The sequence below is a fragment of the Colobus angolensis genome, unplaced genomic scaffold (genome assembly GCF_000951035.1).
Source record: "Colobus angolensis palliatus isolate OR3802 unplaced genomic scaffold, Cang.pa_1.0 Scaffold245, whole genome shotgun sequence".
NCBI lineage: Eukaryota > Metazoa > Chordata > Mammalia > Primates > Cercopithecidae > Colobus > Colobus angolensis.
The window spans coordinates 1,265,305-1,274,615 of record NW_012115655.1 but is presented as its reverse complement, the minus strand read 5'-3'; positions in this window follow the sequence as shown (position 1 = coordinate 1,274,615).

Genomic DNA, 9,311 nt, shown 5'->3' with positions numbered 1-9,311 from the left:
TTTTTTTTTTTTTTTTTTTGAGATGGAGTCTTGCTCTGTCATCCAGGCTGGAGTGCAGTGATGCTATCTTGGCTCGCTGCAACCTGTCACCCAGGTTCAAACAATTCTCCTGCCTCAGCCTCCTGAGTAGCTAGGACTACAGGCGTGGGCCACCATGCCTGGCTAATTTTTTGTATTTTTAGTAGAGATGGGGTTTCACTATGTTGGCCAGGCTGGTCTCGAACAGGCTGCCCGCCTCGACCTCCCAAAGTGCTGGGATTACAGTTGTGAGTCCCCACGCCTAGCCTATTGCTTTGTTTTTTAGAGACAGTCCTCCCTCTGTCACCCAGGCTGGAGTGGTATGCAGTGGTGCCATCGTAGCTCATTGAAGCCTGGAATTTCTGGGCTCAAGTGATCCTCCTGCCTCAGCCTTCCCGAGTAGCAGGGATTACATGCACTTGCCACCATGCCTGGCTACTTTTCCCCTCATTTTATTAGAGACAAGGTCTTGCTATATTGCCCAGGTTGGTCTCCAGCTGCTGGTCTCCAGAGATATTCCTGACTCCCCAAGTAGCTGGGATTAAAGGTGTGAGCCACTGTGCTAGGCAAGCCTCTAGTTTTGATTTCAAAAACTTTGCAGGTATCCTTGATCCTTCTCTTTCCCTCACCTTCTGTACACAGTCCATCAGCAAGTCTTGTCAGTGTTGCCTTTAAAATATATCCAGACCAGAATCCAATCACTTCTTTTTTTTTTTTTGAAATGGAGTTTCACTCTGTCACCCAGGCTGGAGTGCGGTGGCATGATCTCAGCTCACTGCAACCTCCACCTCCCTGGTTCAAGCAATTCTCCTGCGTCAGCCTCTCGAGTAGCTGGGATTACAGACATGTGCCATCACGCCCAGCTAATTTTTTGTATTTTTAGTAGTGACAGGGTTTCGTCATGTTAGCCAGGATGGTCTCGATCTCCCGACCTCTTGATCCACCCGCCTCGGCCTGCCAAAGTGCTGGGATTACAGGCGTGAGCCACCATGCCCAGCCGTACCAATCACTTCTTACTATCTCTACCACTACTGCTGCAGTCAAAGCCTCTCTCCCAGGCTACAGGAGGCTAGCAGTCCTCTCTTCTGGCTCACTGAGTCTATTCATTGAAACATAGGTCAGATCACATTGCCCTTCTGGTAAAACCCCTTTTGATGGCCTCCTACTTTGGCCTTCAGAGACCTGCCTGTCTGGTCCCCATATTCCTCCCTCCTCGCAGGTCCTGCTTCCCTCCCCTTGACTCACCACAGGCAAGCCACGCCAACTTGCTTCTGGTCCTTGACATTAACTTCTCCAGATATTATATCTCACTCCTTTTCATTCAGGGGACAACACAGAGAGGTTTCTGGGGTTTCCCTACCTAAAGTAGACCCACCCCACGTGCCTGGTCACTCTTGTCTTACTACCCTGCTCATTTTCATCATACACCCAACCTCTAATGGAAAGGATCTTGTCTCTTTTCTGCTTCCCAACTGTCCTGTATGTTTCATGATGGGCAGATGGAGGCAGCACAGGGGAGTGGCATGTTTCAGCCTGTGGTGGCTGTGAGAATGTGCCATACAGACCTCCAACTACAGGACGTGTCATTGGCCAAAGGCCCCAGCTGCTGTGCTTTGAAAGCTATTACTGGCCAGCCATGGTGGCTCACACCTGTAATCCCAGCACTTTGGGAGGCCGAGGTGGGCAGATCACGAAGTCAGGAGTTCAAGACCAGCCTGGCCAACATGGTGAAACCCCATCACTACTAAAAATACAAAAATTATCCAAGTGTGGTGGTGTGCACCTGTAGTCCCAGCTACTTGGGAGGCTGAGGCAGGAGAATCTCTTGAACCCGGGAGGCGGAGGTTGCAGTGAGCTGAGATCGCACCACTGCATTCCAGCCTGATAACACAGCGAGACTCCATCTCAAAAAAATAATACTAAAATTAAAAAAAATTAGCCAGGCATGGTGGTGCACACCTGTAATCCCAGCTACTCAAGAGGCTGAGGCAGGAGAATTGCTTGAACCCGGGAGGCGGAGGTTGCAGTGAGTCAAGATAGTGCCACTGCACTCCAGCCTGGGTGACAGAGCGAGACTCCGTCTCAAAAAAAGAGACAGAGCTATTGCCACGTTTGCCCCAAAGCCACAAGCATCTTCCACAGGCAGCTCCCAGACAAGGACTGAGTGTGCAGGGATACTAAGGTGAAACCATTCCCAGGACACACAGAGCTGATCTGACAGCTGACTTTGGCTTGAGGACTTCTCAACTGCCAGACCTTCCTTAGACTGCACAACAGAAATGCTTCTGCCCAGTGCTCCTTCCCTTTCCCCTTCATGCAGGTTCAAGCTGGCATCATGGTCTAAAAACTCTCCAGCACCTTGGCTCCCTCACCATTTTCTCTCACAGACTTTTCCCCTGATAAAATCTGGTATGGTTAATCCCATCTTGGCATCTTTTTCTTAAAAGTCCCAGACTAACATAAGTGGTGCTGAAAGTGGCCCAAGAAAAGAGGCAGTAAGAAGGGGATTTGGAACTGGCTCACCCATCACCCAGCAGACAGAGGGGATGTTGTCCTGGTTGATAGGTAGGCACAGATAGTCCCTGGCCCTGGGTGGCAGCTCAGTTGCTAAAGATTTCATTGGTGGTGACCTGAGAAAAGATGCTGTTGGAGGGGAATGTTGTGGCAGGTGTGACTTCACAAGCATTTAACAATATGGGAGAACAATGCCTACCATAGCAGAATGGGCTGTCCTACTAAATTGTGTTGATAGCCCTTCAGGGGAATAACAGAGACTGAGGGCTGTTAACAAGCAGTGAATCACCAAGTATGAGAGTAGGAGAGCCTAGAGGTAGCTTACATAACAGGCATTATCTTCCCTAGTGGCAAGACAGACTCGGTTTTGAACAGCCGGTCAAAAATCTAATTGAAAGCTGGGCTTGATGGCTCATGCCTGTAATACCAGCACCTTGGGTGGCCGAGGTGGGAGGACTGCTTGAGCCCAGGAGTTTGAGACCAGTGTGGCAACATAGAGAGACTCCTGTCTCTACAAAAAGTTAAAAAATTAGCTGGGCATGGTCGTGCTCACCTATGGTCCCAGCTATTCGGGAGGCTGGGATGGGAGGCTAGCTTGAGCCCAGGAGGTCAAGGCTGCAGTAAGCAGTGATCTCACCACTGCACTGTAGCCTGGGTGACAGGGCAAGACCCTGTTTCAAAAAAAAAAAAGATTGCAAGTCTACAGAGCTTCAAAGAGATCTGAGTGTCCGGTGCATGCAGGTCCAGTATAGAAAGCTCAGGGCCCTGGTGGGGAAATCTGGGATCCTGAACCACAGCACAGGGGCACTGAGATGGATTCCACCAGTGATATTTGACTCTGCAAAAGCCCAGAACATCTGGGATTTCAGATGTAGCCCAGCCTTCCCTACTTGGTGCTAGCACATCAGTTTTCTGGAAGATGCTACTGAAGCCTCTCTCACAAGGCAAGAGGTGACCCCCTCCTCTCCTCCTTACCAGGCTGAGAACTAGGATTAAAATGCAACTGAACACATGCTTGGCCTGATTGAGGCAGAAGAATAGGGAAGCTGGGGTTAGCAGGGTTTCAGCAAGTGCAGCCAGTCCGCACGGGCAGGGGAGCAGCGGGTGCAGCCAGTCCGCACGGGCAGGGGAGCAGCAGGTGCAGTCAGTGCGCATGAGCAGGAGAGCTGCAGGTGCAGCATATAAATCACATCCTTGTCTCTGTGACAACAAGCCACTTCAGCCCCCGATTGGCCACCGGCCAGTCCTTCGTGGGATGTGGCCAATTGGAGGCCTCTAAGGGTTTCCTAGGGTTTTGCTGGGTTCTTTCTAGCTGAGTAAAAACTCTAACTGAGGGGGCTTTTCAGCAGCTGCTTGCTTGAGCCTGCTCCCACTCTGTGAATTGTCTTCAATAAATCTGTGCCCACTCCGTGGCGTTGTGTTCAATTCTTTGTCCAATATGCCAAGAACCTGGACATCACATTTAGGACTTTTTTTTTTTTTTTTTTGAGATAGAGTCTTATTCTTGCCGCTCAGGCTGGAGTGCAATGGCACGATCTTAGCTCGCTGCAACCTTCGCCTTCCGGGTTCAAGCCATTCTTCTGCCTCAGCCTCGCGAGTAGCTGGGATTACAGGTGTCCAATACCATGCTCAGCTAATTTTTGTAATTTTAGTGGAAACGGGGTTTCACCGTGTTGGCCAGGCTGGTCTCAAACTCCTGACCTCAGGTGATCCACCCACCTCGGCCTCCCAAAGTGCTGGGATTATGGGCATGAGCCACTGTACCTGGCCACATTTAGGACCTTCTATCTGGTAACATGATAAGTGGGGAAAGAGACTACACACACACAAAATGGCAAGAATCCGCTGGCACGGACAGGCTGGACCCAGGTGAATACTCCTGGGGTTGGATTTTGAAGGTGCTTGATCACTAGAGCCAGAAGGTAAATCTGGGTGAGCAAGAATTCACTGACCGGAGGGTAGATTCTTCAATATGGTATTTAACACCCAGCAAGTACTCTAGGGAATGGACACTTGCTTTGAGGTGGCTCTTAGAAGCCTGGAAGAAATGATACCCAATTCTAAGCAAAGCGGAGATGCCTGAGTGGCCCCGGCAGACAGCAGAGGAAGGAAAAAGGAGGTTGAGGAGACTGTTGAGTAGATGTATTTTAATAAGGTCAGAAGACACGCTAGTGGATTGTTTTCCATGAGAGGGCTCAGGATACATCTTTTGCCAAGGCCATCAGAGGGGTGCCAGCATTCCTGAGCACATTGGTATGGCTCTTTTGTAACACACCAAAGCTGGGACTGTGGGTCCCCTGAAACTAGCCAGGTGGCAGATTTAGCCACCACAAGCTGGGAGACTGTCATTACCATAACAACTGGCAAGGTAGAGAGACATCCAAAGGAGCATGGTTTGCAGCGTTCGTGGATGTGGTTAATGGAGCAGGGAATCCCAAGGAACAAAATAAAGGGCCAGCCAGCATGGGTCCTGCTTAACATCTAAAGCAACAGCAATGACAACAGACAGTGGAGAGGCAGGAGGCTAAGGGTGGTCATTCCAGTAAAACACCATGATTCCTTGCTTGGTTTCCTGAACCGAGGCAATTTTTAGATCTGGAGCCCACTGCCTGAAGAAGTGGCTTGGTCTCTAAGAGGAAGAGCCTATGAAGATTCTTCCCCTTCTTCCCCCAAAGGGACTTGAGAGGAAAAAACTGTTTTACTTCTTCTTTTACACCACAACAATCAACATGGAAAACTGCTGTGACCAAATGTGTATGTTTCTCCCCACTCCCAAATACCAAGCAAGCCATCAGTTCTGCAGTGGACACCACATGGGTTCCTTCTGTTCAATTCTGACACTACCTGGAGACAGCATCAGATCCCACGGGTTGAGGACTCACTCCCCAAGACTGTTCCCCACCCCCTCTGCACTTCCAACGCCAATTGCAAGCCCTGAGTTATTTTGCCTGTACTTTTGACCCACCGGCTAAAAATCAGGGTTTCCACAACTTCCTCCCTCCTCGGGTTCTATTAATTTGCTAGAGTGGCTTCCAGAACTCAGGGAAACACTTTTACCAGTTTATTATAAAGGACCTTTTTTTTTTTAAGACAGAGTCTTCTTCTGTCATCCAGGTTGGACCCACAGTGGTGTGACCACGGCTCCTTGCAGCCTTGACCTCCTAGACTCAAGGGAACCTCCCACCTCAGCTTGCTTTCATTTTTTTTTCCCCCTACCTCAGCTTTCTAAGTAGCTGGAACCATAGGCTCGCACCACTGAGCCCAGCTAATTTTTTTCTTTCTTTTATTTTTTTAGACGGAGTCTCACTCTGTCACCAGGTTGGAGTGCAGTGGCGCCATCTTGGCTCACTGCAACCTCCCCTTCTGGGTTCAAGCGATTCTCCTGCCTCAGCCTCCTGAGTAGCTGGGATTACAGGCACCCACCACCACGCCCAGTTAATTTTTGTATTTTTAGTAGAGATGGAGTTTCACCATCTTGGTCAGGGTGGTCTCTATCTCTTGACCTCGTGATTTGCCCCCCTTGGCCTTCCAAAGGGGTGGGATTACAGGTGTGAGCCACCGTGCCTGGCCAATATTTTTTTTTTTTTTTTTTTTTTTTAAGATGGGGTCTCACTACATTGCCAGGCTGGTCTCCAACTTCTGGTCTCAAGCAATCCTCCTGCTTCAGCTCCCAAAGTGCTGAGATTACAGGTGTGAGCCAATGCGCCCAGCCTTCAAAGGATGTTTTAAAGGTTACAAATACACAGACAGATGAAGAGACACATAGGGCAAGGTCTGGAAGGGTCCAGAATGCAGGAGCTTTTGTCCCCATGGAGTTGGGGCGCACCACCCTCTGGGCACACGGATGCGTAAGCCCCTATATGTATGGCTATCAGCAAGCTCCCAAACCTTGTCCCTGTTGTATTTTTACAAAAGCTTTCTTGTGTAGACAAGATTAATTAACATTGGCCATTGATGATCAGCTTAACCTTCAGCCCCCTCCCTCCCTGGAGGTTGTGGGGTGGGACTGTGATTTATAATAAAGTTTTATGACTCTAAATGTCTCAAAATGGAATCACTTGTGACAGGTTACTCAGCCTACCGTGAAACTGCTGACCCCTAAGCATATGTATGGTGTTCTGAGGTGAAGATGCCTGTGTGGCCAGGCACCCCTGAGACCTGACAAGAAAGCGGAGCTAAAAGACGGCTGAGTTGACAGTTAAGGACACTCTTGTGGAGGACCATAAAAACTGCAAAGAAACTGACCATGGCTAAGATGCCTGCAGAAGCTCTGCCGATGAGAATTCTGAGGCCTCTTTTCCATGAGGCAGTGGACCCCACCCTGGCGACATTCTGAGAAAAACCAGCCCCAAGGGTTGTTAGTCAGCCTGCTGGTCTCCTGAGCTACTTGCTGTGGTTCCTCCCGCTCTCTCTTATTACTGCCTGTGTGTGTGCCAAGTATATTTGCATGACTGTTGGTGTGTGAAACTTGTAATAAACTGTGAATTCGTAATCACTTAAGTGGCCATTGAGTCACTGTGAAACCTCTTGGGTACCCCCGTGGGAGTTGGCACAATTAGGCTAATCGAAACTCTAAGCAAGAGAGATCCAAAGTCCTAACCTTCTAATCCTGCCTCGGTTCTTCCAGTGACCAGCCCCCATCCTGGAGCTACCTAGTAGGGGCCAGCCATCAGTCAGCTCATTAGCATACAATAAACTGTCACTGTGGAGATCCTAAGGATTTCAGGTGTTGTATGCCAGGAAACAGGGACAAAGGGTGATACATATTTCACAGTATTGCACGACCTACGGCCATTTATTGACTGACGGTACACCAGGAGAAGGAAAGAACCACGTGTTTCAAGCACTATTGGATACAGGGTCTGAGCTGACATTGATTCCCAGAGACCCAAAGTGTCATCATGACACTCCTGATAAATTCCGGGCTTATAGGAACCAAGTAGAAAATGGAGTCCTCAGACCGGGCACAGTGGCTCACGCCTGTAATCCCAGTACTTTGGGAGGCTGAGGTGGGTAGATCATGAGGTCAGGAGTTCCAGACCAGACTGCCAACATGGCGAAACCCCATCTCTACCAAAAATACAAAAATTAACCAGGCATAGTGATGTGTGCCTGTAATCCCAGCTACTCGGGAGGCTGAGGCAGGAGAATCGCTTGAACCTGGGAGGCAGAGGTTGCAGTGAGCCAAGATCACACCACTGCACTCCAGCCTGGCCACCAGATCAAGACTCCATCTCAAAAAAAAAAAGAAAGAAAAAGAAAAAAATGGAGTCCTGGCTAAAGTCTGGCTCGTAGTGAGCTCCTTGGACCCCAAGAATAGGTCCATGGGTTCCGTGGACCTATTCAGTGGTCATTTCCATAGTATCAATGAGCAACAAGGATTCATATATTTGGCAGTTGGAGTAACCTTCATATTGGGTGCCCAGTCTGTAGAGTAAGAGCTACTATTGTAGGAAAGGCCAAGTGGGAATCACTGAAATGCCTTCTTCCTTGTCTCCACCAAGACAGTAAATAAAAAATAATATCATATTCTGGAACATGATGGTTGGAATCGGTATCACCATTAAAGACCTAGAGAATTCCCAGTCATCTCTCCATATTCATTAGTCTAGGCCCTGCGGAAACAGGATGAATCTCAGTTTGGAGATTCCTACAAACTTAGATAGCAGGCTGATTGCAGCTGCTGTGTCTGATGTGGTATCATTGATGGAGCAGATTACGAAGGCCTCTGGTACGTGGTATGCAGCCATTGATTTGGCAAATATGTTCTTTTCCATTCCAGCTAAAAACAGCATCAAAACCAGTTCTCATTCACATGGAATGGACAGCAGTATTCATCTGCAGTTTTGCCTCAGAGCTTTGTTAACTCTCCTGTGCTCTGTCATATAGTCCAAAGAGATCGGCACCACACAGGCATCCCATAGGGACAGTACTCTAATCCATGACATTGACATTATGCTAACTGGACAGATAAGGAAGAAGTGGTTAGTACGCCAGAGCCCTTGGTGAGATACGTATGTTCCAGGAGGTAGAAGATTCAGGGATTGACTGCTTCTGTGATGTTTTTAGGGGCCCAGGAGGTCAGAGGCTTTCCAGAATATCCCACCCCCCCCAAATTAAAGTACATATTTTTTGCATCTTGCATCCCTTCCACAAAGAAGGAAGCACCAGAGGCTGGTAGGCCTCTTTAGGCTCTGGAGGCTGCGTTTCATACCTGGGAAAATTCCTCTGGTTCATTTACCAGGTGACATAGAAAGTTACCACTTTTGATGTGGCCAGAGTTAGGAAAGAGCAGTATAGCAGGTCCAGGCCACGGTGCAATCAGCCCTGCTGCCTGAGCCAGGTAAGCAGACCTTACGGTGTTGAAGGTGTCAGTGGTGAGAAAAGGTGCAGTATGGAATATCTGGCAAACTCCAGTGGAAGAATCATAACACAGACCCCAGATGTTTTGAGCAAGGTCGACCATGCTGCCATTTGTAGCAGACAGAGATGTATACTTTTGAGAAATTGCTCTTGACATATGACTGGGTCCTGGAGCACTGCCCATTTTGAGGTAGATTCTGTCAAACCCACTGAGTAATAAAGTCAGATGGGTTCAGCAGTAGTCAACTGTAAGAAGGAAATGGTACATCCAGTATCAAGTACATGCAGGACCAGAGGGCATGAATAGGTTTCTTGAGAAGGCAGTCCAGCCCCCATGTCACCCACCAGAGTTGTATCAGTGCCCCTCCCCTGGCTTGCATCAATTTTATTAGGGGCCAGCAGGAGGGAACAGGTAA